Genomic DNA, 12,673 nt, shown 5'->3' on the forward strand with positions numbered 1-12,673 from the left:
AACATATTTGCCAATAATATTTCAGATAAGGGTTCAATCTCCAAAATTTACAGAGAACTCACACAACTTAACAAAAGAAGATAAACAATCCAATCAAAAAATGGGCAAAGGACCTAAATATACACTTTTCAAAATAGGACATAAAGAAGGCTAAGAGACATATGAAAACATGCTCCAAGTCACTAATCATCTGAGAGATGCAAATCACAACAACGATTCACCTGTCAGAATGGCTATCTTCAATAAAGCAAACGACAAGTGCTGGTGAGGATGCGGAGAAAGAGGAACCCTCCTTTACTGCTGGTGGGAATGCAGACTGGTGCAGCCACTGTGGAGAACAGCATGGAGTTTCCTCAAAAAGTTAAAAATCGAACTCCCATTTAAGCCAGTAATCCCACTTCTAGGAATACATCCCAAGAAACCAGAAACACCACTCAGAAAGGATATATGCACCCCTATGTTCATAGCAGCACAATTCACTATAGCTAAGATTTGGAAACAGCCTAAGTGCCCGTCAGCAGATGACTGGATCAGAAAACTGAGGTACATCTACACAAGGGAACACTACACCACTATATAAAAGAAGGAACTTTTACCATTTGCAGCAGCATGGATGGAACTGGAGAGCATTATGCTGAGTGAAATAAGCCAGTCAGAGAAAGATAAATATCACATGATCTCACTCATATGTGGGATATAATGATCAACATAATTTGATGAACAAGAATAGATCCAGAGACAAATGGTAGGGGAGGGGGGGGTTAGAGAGCAACCAAAGGACTTATATGCATGCATATTAGCATAACCAATGGACACAGACACTGGGAAGGAGGGAGCTTGCCCAGGGTGGGAATGGCTGGGTCAAATTGGGGGGAAAGGAGACATATAAAACTTTAGACAATAATAATAAAAAAAGAAGTAAAGATTAGAGCACACCAACACACATAGAGGGAAAACTCTGTGAGGACACAGGGAGAAGACAGCCATCTGCAAGCCACAGAGGGAGGCCTCAGGAGAAACCAACCCTGCCAACACCTTTGTTAGGTAGAGGCAGGGAGGAAGTCCAGAGCCCATGCATGCATCTGCAAGGTAGATGGTGACAGAGATAACTGGCATCTTCCTAGACCCCTGGCCTGAGGCAGAAATTCCACACCTCTCATGCCCTCCGCCCTCCCCCCCACTAAACAGCTGTATAAAAGAAGTACCTATGCCCCCTTTTGGCGCAAACTTCCCTGGCCCACCCTCGGACCAGCAAATTTCGCCTGCCCGGGAGCACAAGATTAAAACCTCCCCCCCTTTTAATTGCCTGGACTCTGTGTTTTCTCTCCTGCATCGCAAACCTCTCAACCTTGATCTCAGATTCCGCAGCATTCCGATATATTTCTGTTGTTTAAGCCCCTACCCCAGTGTGTGTCATATAACCGCTTGGTATGTGTTATGGCAGCTCCAGTTGTGTTATGGAAGCTCCAGCAGACTAGTATAATATCCTTTTCTGCTCTCACTCCTATGGAATAGACTATGACTATCTCACAGAGGAAAGACCTGAGACTATGAGGGTTAGGTATCCTGCTTAGAGCCACACACGCTACCACATAGCGAAGCCAGGACACAGACTCAGCTTAGTTTGACCCCCAGGCCTGTGTTTACAACTCAGCCATCCTGGGTGGGTTGCACCCCAGCTCACCCGACTTAGAACAACCAGAGGCCTTTCCCGGGGTAAGCCTGTACCTCTGCTGTCCTGTGGGCTCAGGTACTTCTGGCACAGCTCACTTGCCCCCAAGGCCCATGACCAGCACATTTCTTCTGGGATTCCAGGCCTCAAAGCCTTCTGGTGTTTGGCACCTGTGCCCCAGGCTGAGATCATGGCCCTGGCTGTATTCTTTCACTGAAGGACTCAGGCCATGTTGACATGTTTTGTCCCAAAGACAGAACAAAAGAGTAGATATGAAAAGAACTTTGAAAAATGTCACACAGCAAAATGGCAGCTGCATGGGGTCCCTAAACCTTTTAGCACTAGGGGGACACTGTCTTTTAAGGTTAAAATGGCTGCCCCAGGAAATACCAGATTCTGCTCTCTTCATGTGAAGGAGTAATTTAGCACTCTCTCTAACCCTTGTTTTATCCCTGAGGCAGCCAACTATCTCCCTAAGCTTACTTTGACAAGAGCTATTTAGCCAAAGAAAACCATGTCACTCCCCCCTGGAAAGCAAAAGAAACTACAGGTACTTAAGGGGGAACTTGCTTCTTTTTTTTTTTTTTCAAATTTAAGTTAACAGTTGTTGTTGTTTTGAGGTATAATACACATATAATAAGCTGCACAGATCCTAAATGTAAAGCTTGATGTGAAATTTAACAAATGTATACTTCCATGTAATCATCCAGGTCAAAATAGTAGTTGTAGTTTTAAATAGAAACCCCCACAACTCTGCTGGAAGGTTTCCGCAGAATTAAGGCAGAAGGTCAGTGGAGTAGATGGCCTTGCTAACCCAGCAGCACCAGAGCTGTGATGGAAAGGACAGGGACTGAGGCATAAGAATGAATATGGTAGGGAGAGAGGAAACATAAGGGGACATTGTGGACATAAGGATGTGCAAAGGTTCAGGGGTATCATATAGCATAGGAAAAAGATTTCAGAGTAAATACAGCATAAGATGGCTCACAGGGTGTCATTGGGGTCAGGGACAAGATATGATTACAGAGAAATGAAATTGAACTTCCTCTCTGACTTAGAAGCTGTCTCTGAGGCCAGGACAGTCTGTGCCTATCTAATGAGCATGTCAGGCTTTATTGCTTGTGGTCAAAGGCTACTGTTGCACAATACATGGGACAAAGGGCAGGGATAGCATGATTCTCATAGCAACATCAGGAGTTAATGCAAGTCTCTGCCTGAAAAGTGACATTGCAGAGCAAGTTACATAGACAGATTTATCTTCTATTTCCTTGGGTTTCCTGCTGTCGCTTTCCTTATTTTCATTTTCCATGCTTTGCCTCTTCTCCTTTCCCATTTCTTAAACACTGAGGCTCCTGGGACTTCAGTCCTGGATGGCCTTCTTTTAGCAAGCCCATAGTTACCCTAGGAATTCTCCCCACACATTTGACAGATCCCAGTACAAATTGATCCAAGTACCTATGACCAGCATAGCACTGATGTTTAAACTACTGAATATCAAGGAGATGAAATATTTGTTTTATTTTGTCACCAGATTGTATCTTTTTAAGCTGCCTTAAATCCTTTGGGGAATAAAAGCAAAATATACACATAGATTACTACGTACAAATATGCATGTGAAACAGTCCATCATTTTACACCATCCCCGAAATAATCCAAATTGCTATATATACCTAAGTCTGTTTCAAGATAATTTCTTCAGTTCCAATAGTCATTTGTTTCTGATCTATTCCACATTGTTTTTATTTGCTCTGGTTTCTTCCCTTTAAACATTCATTCTGAAGTCCCTCCTATTTAAAAAATTCTCCCCCATGCCACTTTCACATGACCACTAGCTACTATCTTTCTCTTCTTACACTTCTACAGTCAAATTTCTCAAAATGTTTTACATATAATCCTCTACTTCCTCACCCACATTTTACCCCTAAGTACCACACAATCTGATTTCCACAGAAATTGCTCTTGCTAGGGTCTGTCTCTTGACACATTCTCCCCTTGCTTCTGTGACGTTCTATTTCCTTGGGTTTCCTGCTGTCGCTTTCCTTATTTTCATTTTCCATGCTTTGCCTCTTCTCCTTTCCCATTTCTTAAACACTGAGGCTCCTGGGACTTCAGTCCTGGATGGCCTTCGTTTAGCAAGCCCATAGTTACCCTAGGAATTCTCCCCACACATATCATATTTATAACATAAGCAACAGTACATATTCATCAAACACCATTTCCCTTTCCCCTTTTACTTGAAGCTATACCACATTTCCCAGAATCCCTTGTGATTCAGTGTAGTCATGTGACTGGGTTCTGGTCAATGGGGGGTGGGGTGGGGGACAATGACACTTGCAGGTCTGGCCACTCAAATTTCACTGATGGTTCTTCAAGATATCTCTCTTCACTCATCTGCCAGCCAGTGGAGAGAGAGATACAAAGAAGACAGTGCAGACCTCTGAGTGCTTAGAGGCCTCTGGAAAGAAAGAAGCTGGGTCCCTAATAAACTGTGTGGAGCAGAGATCAACCCCCACTCCAACCTATCCCCACTGACTTTGAACTGTAACATAAGTGAAAAATAACTTTATTAAGTCAACTCACTAAGATACAGAGATTGGAGGAGAAACCAAGATGGCGGCATAGGTAAACACCTAAACTGCTGCCTCACACAACAATTTCAAAACTACAACTAAAAGACAGAATGGACATCATCCAGAACCACAGGAAAGCTGGCTGAGAGGAAATTCTACAACTAGAAGGAAAGAGGAAAGCACACGGAGAATCAGAGGAGCTGCAAAGGACTGAGGTACAGAGACACACATGCAGAGAGGAAGGGAAGCTGAGTGCCTGGCTGGCTTTCTCTGGCAAGAGAGGGAAGGAAGCCCCCGACTGCACTGAACCCCAGTTCTGTGCGAAACCCCGTGGACCCAGGCTCATACGGGGGGAGTCTGGACTGTCAGGTAGAGAGAAAGGCACACAGAGGCTCGGAGACTCCGGAGACTCGGGGAAGCTGTGGCAGGCAGGGGTCTGGAGGCGCGCACACACGAGTGCGTGCAGAAAAGACTGACTGCGGAGGTTGCTGCTAGCTCTCCCGAGCAGAAGGGAGTCGGAAGCTCCTGACTGCACTGAACCCCAGTTCCGGGCGAGCCTGGGGCTAATCTGGACTGTCAGGTGGAAACTCAGGGGAGCCGCCGAGGCAGAGATATGGAGACGCAAGTGCAAGGGCAGGGCAGACGGGAAGCCAAGACTGTCTGCTCAGCCCTGAGACTCTGCCCCATCCAAGCTCAGCACAGAGGCTTTTGCAATTTTGCAAGTCTGGTCCTATAAAGCTGCCTCTAGCACAGGTCTCCCGGCATAGACACAGCTGATACACATAGCCTATTGGCCTGGAGGTCAATTCCTCCCAGTGATACCAACAACAATCAAGACTTAACTACAACAAGGCTGTACACACAGACCACAAAGGGGTGCACCAAGAGAGTCCACCTCAGATAACTGGGGAGGCCGACCCACTGGGCCATATAGACATCTAGCACACAAAGCTACCCTACCAGCTCAGGGAAGCAGTGAAAATGTGGAGATGAAGTAACAGATCACAAAAGAAAGAAATGGAGGAAAACACACGACTGGATATAGAATTCAAAACCACAGTTATAAGGTTTTTCAAGAATTTCCTAGAAAAGGCCAATAAATTCAGCCAGACGCTTGAGGATATGAAAAAGGACCAATTTGAAATTAAACATACACTGATTGAAATAAAAAATATACAGAGACCCAACAGCAGGCTAGAGGAACGCAAGAATCAAGTCAAAGATTTGAAATACAAAGAAACAAAAAACACTCAACCGGAAAAGCAGAAAGCAAAAAGAATCCAAAAGTTGAAGATAGTGTAAGGAGCCTCTGGGACAACTTCAAGTGTACCAACATCAGAATTATGGGGGTGCCAGAAGAAGAGAGAGAGCAAGATGCTGAAAACCTATTTGAAGAAATAATGACAGAAAACTTCCCCCACCTGATGAAAGAAATAGACTTACAAGTCCAGGAAGCACACAGAACCCCAAACAAAAGGAATCCAAAGAGGACCACACCAAGACACATCATAATTAAAATGCCAAGAGCAAAAGACAAAGAGAGAATATTAAAAGCAGCAAGACAAAAACAGTTAGTTACCTACAAGGGAGCACCCATACGATTGTCAGCTGATTTCTCAACAGAAACTATGCAGGCCAGATGGGAGTGGCAAGAAATATTCAAAGTGATGAATAGCAAGAACCTACAACCAAGATTACTCTACCCAGCAAAGTTATCATTCAGAATGAAAGGTCAGATAAAGAGCTTCACAGATAAGAAAAAGCTAAAGGAGTTCATCACCACCAAACCAGTATTATATGAAATGGTGAAAGGTATTCTTTAAGAAGAGGAAGAAGAAAAAAGTAAAGATAAAAATTATGAACAACAAATACATATTTATTAACAAGTGAATCTAAAAATCAAGTGAGTTAAAAATCTGAGGGACAGAATAAACTGGTGAATATAATAGAATCAGGGGCATAGAAAGGGAGTGGACTGATAATTCTCATGGGGAAAGGGGTATGGGGGGTGCAGGAAGAGACTAGACAAAATCGTACACCTATGGATGAGGACAGTGGGGGGGGTAAGGGCAGAGGATGGGGTGAGAACTGGGTGGAGGGGAGCTATGGAGGGAAAAAGGAGAAACTATTGTAATAATCTGAACAATAAAGATTTATTAAATTTTAAAAAAAGATAGAGATTGTTTGATATAGCAGTTAGCCCATTCCAACTAATACACTATCTCTATGCTAATGATAATAAAATATATGAATTCTAGGCCTTTATTTATTGTGTATTAAATCATTGATAATAGTTCCCAAAATGATAAACTAGGGAATGTTTTTTACCTGCAAGTAACAAACATTCATCAATTCATTCAATAAATATTTGAGTGCCTACTGTGCACCAGACTCTGTTCTAGGCTCTAAGGTTGCAATGATGAGCAAAGATAGATCCAGTTCTCATTCTGACAGAGTTTAGTGTGAACCTGGATGACAGCAGATCCTCAAATCTCCTTATGATATTCCAACTGTCAGAAACTTTCTCAGCACTTGCTTACTTCACACAAACACACTATGCATAAAATTGAAGCTGCACCTCTATAGTCCTTAGAAGCCACTCTTTAGCCCTTTATAAAAGGGTACAACTGGATCTAATACTACAACAGCTCTTTCTGAAGAATTCTTCAAGTATTTTTTACTTTTGATAAAATATACATAATATTTATTATTTTAATGATTCATACCTGTAAAATTCAGTGGCATTAAATATATTCACAATGTTGAATAACCATCACCATTATCTAGGCTCAAAACTTTTTTATTATACTTAGCAAAAGTTCTGTACAAATTAAATAATAGCACCCCTTTCCCCCTTCCACCAACCTCTGGTAAACTCTATTCTACTTTCTGTCTATATGTATTTGCCTATTCTAGGTACATCATATAAGTAGACTCATACAATACTTGTCATTTGATTTAGCATATATTAAAATTTAAAAATTTAATTCCTTTTTATAGCTGAATAATATGCCATTATATATATATGTCACATTTTGTTCATTCATCTGTCAATAGACACTTGAGTTTTCACCTTTTGGCTATCATGGATAATGTTACAAACATGGTTACATAAATATCCTTTCAAGTCCTTACTTTCAATTTTTGGTTAAAATATACCTAAAAGTGGAATTGTTGGGTCATATGGCAGTTCAATGCTTAACCTTCTGAGAAACCATCAAACTGTTTCCCAAAGTGGCTGTGCACCATTTTATATTCCTACCAGCAATGTATCAATATTCCTATGTCTTCACATCCTTGCCAATATTTGTTATTTTCTGGGGTTTTAAAAATTATAACCATTCTACTTTGTGTGAAATGTTATTTAATAATTATATATATCCTATATAATAGAGCTAATATGCAAATGGTCCTCATGCTCTCACACTCTCATGCCATCATGCTGTAACAGCTCAGACACTCAACAATGGGGAGAGAGGAATGGGGACCAGCCAGGCTGCGGCCTAGTAGAGAGATAAGCCATCTGCCTGTGGTCTTGGGAGCCAGCGGCTATGCCTGTGCCTGCAGCCTGGCCTGGGAGAGGGACAAGCCGCATACCCCATTGTCCTGGGCACTAGTAGCTGCGCCTGTGGCCTGGGAGAAGGACAAGCTGCCTGCCCTGCGGTCCTGGGTGCCAGCGGCTGAGGCTGTGGCCCGGGAGAGGAACATGCAACCCGCCCCGCAGTCCCAGGCACCAGCAGCTGGGGTTGTGGCCCAGGAGAGGAACAAGCTGCCCGCCCTGCAGTCCCAGGCACCTGCGGCTGTGGTCCCGGCAAAGCCGCCCACCCATGGTCCCCTGTGGCTGTGGCCAGCATGGGCAAAGCTGGCCCGGGTCCTCTATAACCAAAGTCTTTTTCTGGAAGGAGGGAGCTCAGGGGTGGGGGAGAGTTTTATAAGAAGAGAAGAATACAGATTTGGGGAAAATATGGGCATAATATTTCATTAGGGACAATAGCAGAGGCATAAGTATATGTATGAACTCTGTACCAAGGGTAACACACATAGGCACTTTTTAAGGACAGAACAGTCTAAGTTAAGTATTAGGGTTTGTCAGGTGATGCAGGCTGTGAAAGAATTCACAACTAAAAGAAGAGATGCAGAGAGGAAGTTTATTTTGCTTTCCACCAAGGAAAAGGACCAAATGCTGCTAGTCAATACAGGGCAGACAATAAAGAGTGGCCTGGTCTTTTAAGCAAACATTGTTGCTAGGCAACAGGAAGGGAGTGGAATTACGTTGAGGCTGAGCAGAGATATCTGGAGTTGTCTTGAAAAGTTATAGTTTCTTTGCTTCCCAGGAGACAGACTGGCAGAGGTCCTAAGGAGGTGTCTTATCAGTATTTTTCCCAAGCCTGTCAAACAGACTGGAGCAAAAGTTATGAAAAGTTCAAAGAGGCTTGCTTGAAGGATAGGGGAGAGAGGAACTTTCTACTAACTAGAAACACCTTGGTTCAAATTATCCCTAAGTTGTCAAAATAGCAGGGAGGAGGGGGATGCAAGAATGTAGCCTTAAAGGTAACTTATTTTATTCCACAGTTCAAACAGAGGAGCCAACAAACTTGGGGTTTAATTATCAGGCACTTCTCATAGATTGTGGAAGACCACATCAAAGAAAAAGACTTTTTCCCTGTCCTTACATTAAGGAAAAAAGAAAAGCAGGCAAACGGACAGTGATAACTGGTAACAAAGAAGGGTGGATGGCCTCTACATGAGGCTGTGGTGGGAGCATCACCCATTGCATGTCCACCAGGTATCTGGCACTACCCTACGCACCCGACATTTGTTAGCTCCTATGCACAACACCCTTGTTTTCTAGATGAGGAAACTGAGGCTCAAGGCAGTTAAGTCATGTCCCCCAAGCCCACAGCTGCTGAACAGAAGAGTGGAATTTGAACCAGGTATGACTTAATCTGAAGGCCAGGCTCCTTCCCGAGCATGAGGAAGATAGTACCACAGATCATCTTGGGAAAAGACAGGACAGAGAAAGCAGATTAAGAAAACTGTAGCAACCAGAAAGAACAGAGGGAGGCTCAGAAGAGAAGTCTGGGGGGTCATCATGTAAAAGCTAGAGAAGAGGTGGCTTGGCTTCCAGATACATCAAGTTCCCATGGCGATGTTTTAAGAAATTGGCCCTGAGCCCCTGTGAGAGAGTCAGGCACTGCTGATACCATCACTAGGATACTGTCACTGCTTCACAATTGCAATCAATGCAGACTGCTTACTTTTGCTACAATTGAAGATGCACAATATTCCAGCAGCTTCTAGAATATAGGGTGGTGAGCTGAGCTGGTCATGAGACATGGAATGGAGGGAGTTACTTGCTATAAGATACTTATCACAATGATCCTAAAGGGCTCAAAGAAAAGGTAGTTCCTGGACTTTGGGGAAACTTGGCATCATGAGGGAGGGCCATTTGGAAGCAAGCGTTCTAATCAAACCAAAGAGCGACTGTGTAGAGGGATGACTAATGGCTGTTTTCTATGGAGGTCTGACAGAGTTGTAACCATCAGTAAAGTGTTGTTTGGAGTGTCTTACTCCTTTTCAGTGTGCTGCCAAAAATCCTAGTATTTAAAACTGTAACAAAACCAAGAATTTAATATCTGATAGAGGGTGAAAGAACCTCAAGAGGGCCCCCTAGGTCAGTCAATGTGCATTTCCACCCTTTAGTGTCCAGTCAATGGTCTGGGTCCAGCAGCAATTCCATGCCTGTAAGGACAGGATCTGAGCTATCCCCCTTTTTTAAACAACTTCCTTAGATAGAATCTACTTAACTCAAAGCCTGAATATGACTACCAAGGAATCCAGCTGTTCCTAGCAATTGAAACATTTTAGAACAAAGAAAAGGCTAATCCAGCAGAGTTCATTCAAGGAAGCTTGATATGTGCCTGAGTTACTAGGGAGGACCAAAAGGCCCCACACAACTGACTTCTTCTCCATTTATTGCACCTTCCCCCCCCTAAAAAGCTCCCATTCCCTCCATCTCCCAGTATCTCTCTACATCCTCATAGGAACTGACTCCATCTCCCTCTCCATCCCCACCCCTACACCCCCTACACCTCTATACTCCAGCTTTATATGAAGGAACGTCTCCATCCACATTCCTGCCATTTCACTATGACTCTTTCTGGTTCATCTTATATCAACTAACTTTGGCTTCCTTTCCTTCCCAATACCCAGCCTAATATGAAATGCCCTCCTCTTGCTCTCCATATCTCCCATGTGCATATACTTCTCTATCCCACTCACAGGAACTAACTACTCTCATTCTCCTCAATTACACCTGCATATCTCTCTCTGGTCAAGCCCCATATGAAGGCACCTTTCCTCCCTCCTCTCCCCCTACCCACAACTCCCATAGAGCTATCTGGTTCATCCTCCCATAAACAGATGTCTGTGCTCTCTGTGTCAGAATCCCACTTACACTACCCTAAAGCTCTCTAGTACAGTCCAACATGAACTGACCTCTGTACCCTTTCCCTCACATCACCCCCATCCTACAGCAGCTCTCTGCTCAGGCTGAGTGAACTAAAAACTGCTCTCTCCTCCTCCCCATCACCCCCAAAGTCCCTAAAGCTCTGGTTCATCTGCACATGAACTAATTTTTGCCCTCTTTTCCTCCCTCTCCCCCAATCACTCTTTTTTGTTCACATAGATGACTTCAGTCCCTCCCCTTCTCAGTCCCATTTCACTCCCCAATATCTTGCTGATCCATCCCTAATTGAACTGAACTCTGCTACCTTCCCACCCCATTCCACCTTACAACCCCTACAACTCTCTAGTCCACCCACAAGTGCTGACCCCTATTCCCTCTCTCTCTCTGTGCTCATCACACCCGCCTCCTCCAGCTCTATAAACAATCCCCATGAGTTGTTCTACCCTGCCTTTCCCTCCCTACCCACCCTTCCACACATATACAGATTTTACCCAACCACTCCCCTTACAACTCCCAGCCTCACAGAAACTAACCTCTTCTATTTTTCTGCCCCCCATCTCCCTGACATCTCTTGTCCAGACGCACATGAAATGACCTCTGCTCCCTTCCCTCACCATCACCCTCAACTCATGCTACAATAGTGGTTCCCAACCTTTCTTTGGCCATGCCCCACCTAAGCATCTCTAAAATCCTGATGCTCCCTTGTGACATATAATTCTTATTATTCAAAAAGTGAACCCCTATTCACGTGAGGAAGCCTAAAAGGCCATTCACTTTGTCTAAACAAGCTTCTAAAAAACATGGCATCCATGAAAGAGAAAAATAAAGGAACAAAAGGACAGTTGAAGTACTGAGGAAGAAATCACTAAGAAATTGTTAAATATTAATATGAAGTGATATGAAAAAATAGCAAATAAAGTTTCAAAACATATAATAAAGTGAAATGCATAAATTTCACAGTATATATTTATATAGTATATATGAGGCCCCTAGAACCATAAGAAATGCAAAAATTTCACTGTTAATCACTCATTCTCAAATTGCCCCCCTTAAAAATCAAATTGCCCTCCTGTGGGGTGTGTACCCCACATTGGGAACCACTGCACTACAACTTTCTGCATCATCTGCTCCTGCACTGACCTCTCCATCCATTTCCTCCCCATCCTTCTCACTTCCTCCATCCATTTGGTCCTCTCCCACACAAACTGACCCAAGCCTTCTCTCCATCCACATCCTCCTACCCCCTTGCAGCTTTATTTTATGCCTCCACATGCACTGGTCCAAGCTCCCTATCTCCATCTTCCTGAATCCCCTGCAACTCTGCTGTAGTCCCTCATCCACTTATTTTGTCCCTATTCCCTCCACTGAGCAACTGTCAACCTATCTTACAATGGCTGCTTGGCACAGGAGACTCATGGGGGTTGGAGGTCAAGTCCTCCAGGATGCCAATGTCCAGGGAATGAGGCCCACAGCCATGCTTCTTAACATGCTCCCAACCTAGGGTTGCAAGTTGAAATACAGGACACCCAAGTAAAATGGAATTTCAGATCAACAATGAATAAAGAAACAACAGCAAAGTCCAAATGGGACATACCTGTACTAAAAACAATTTTGTTGATTTGAAATTCAAATTGACCTAGATGTTTCTTTATTAGCTAAATCAGGCAACCCTATCTTAGAACTAGGATGCCCTTAGCAGTCTGAAATCCATTCTCTACCCACCCTGTGTGGATAAAGGAACATTCCATCCTTGTCCATTTTCCATTCCAGCCTTCATGCTCCCCACCCTCAGCCTAGAGCAGAGACCTTAATGCCATCTGCCAGGGATTCTCTTACAGGTCATCCCTTGTGGGACCAGAAGGAAGCTGAACAAGGTCACCCAGTGCAACCTGATGCCAATATTCTAAGAAACCATCCAGCAAATAACTGACCAGAGGTTGGCTGAATTAAACCTACTGTCAT

The sequence above is a fragment of the Eptesicus fuscus genome, chromosome 1, assembly GCF_027574615.1.
Source record: "Eptesicus fuscus isolate TK198812 chromosome 1, DD_ASM_mEF_20220401, whole genome shotgun sequence".
In the NCBI taxonomy this organism is placed as follows: Eukaryota; Metazoa; Chordata; class Mammalia; order Chiroptera; family Vespertilionidae; genus Eptesicus; species Eptesicus fuscus.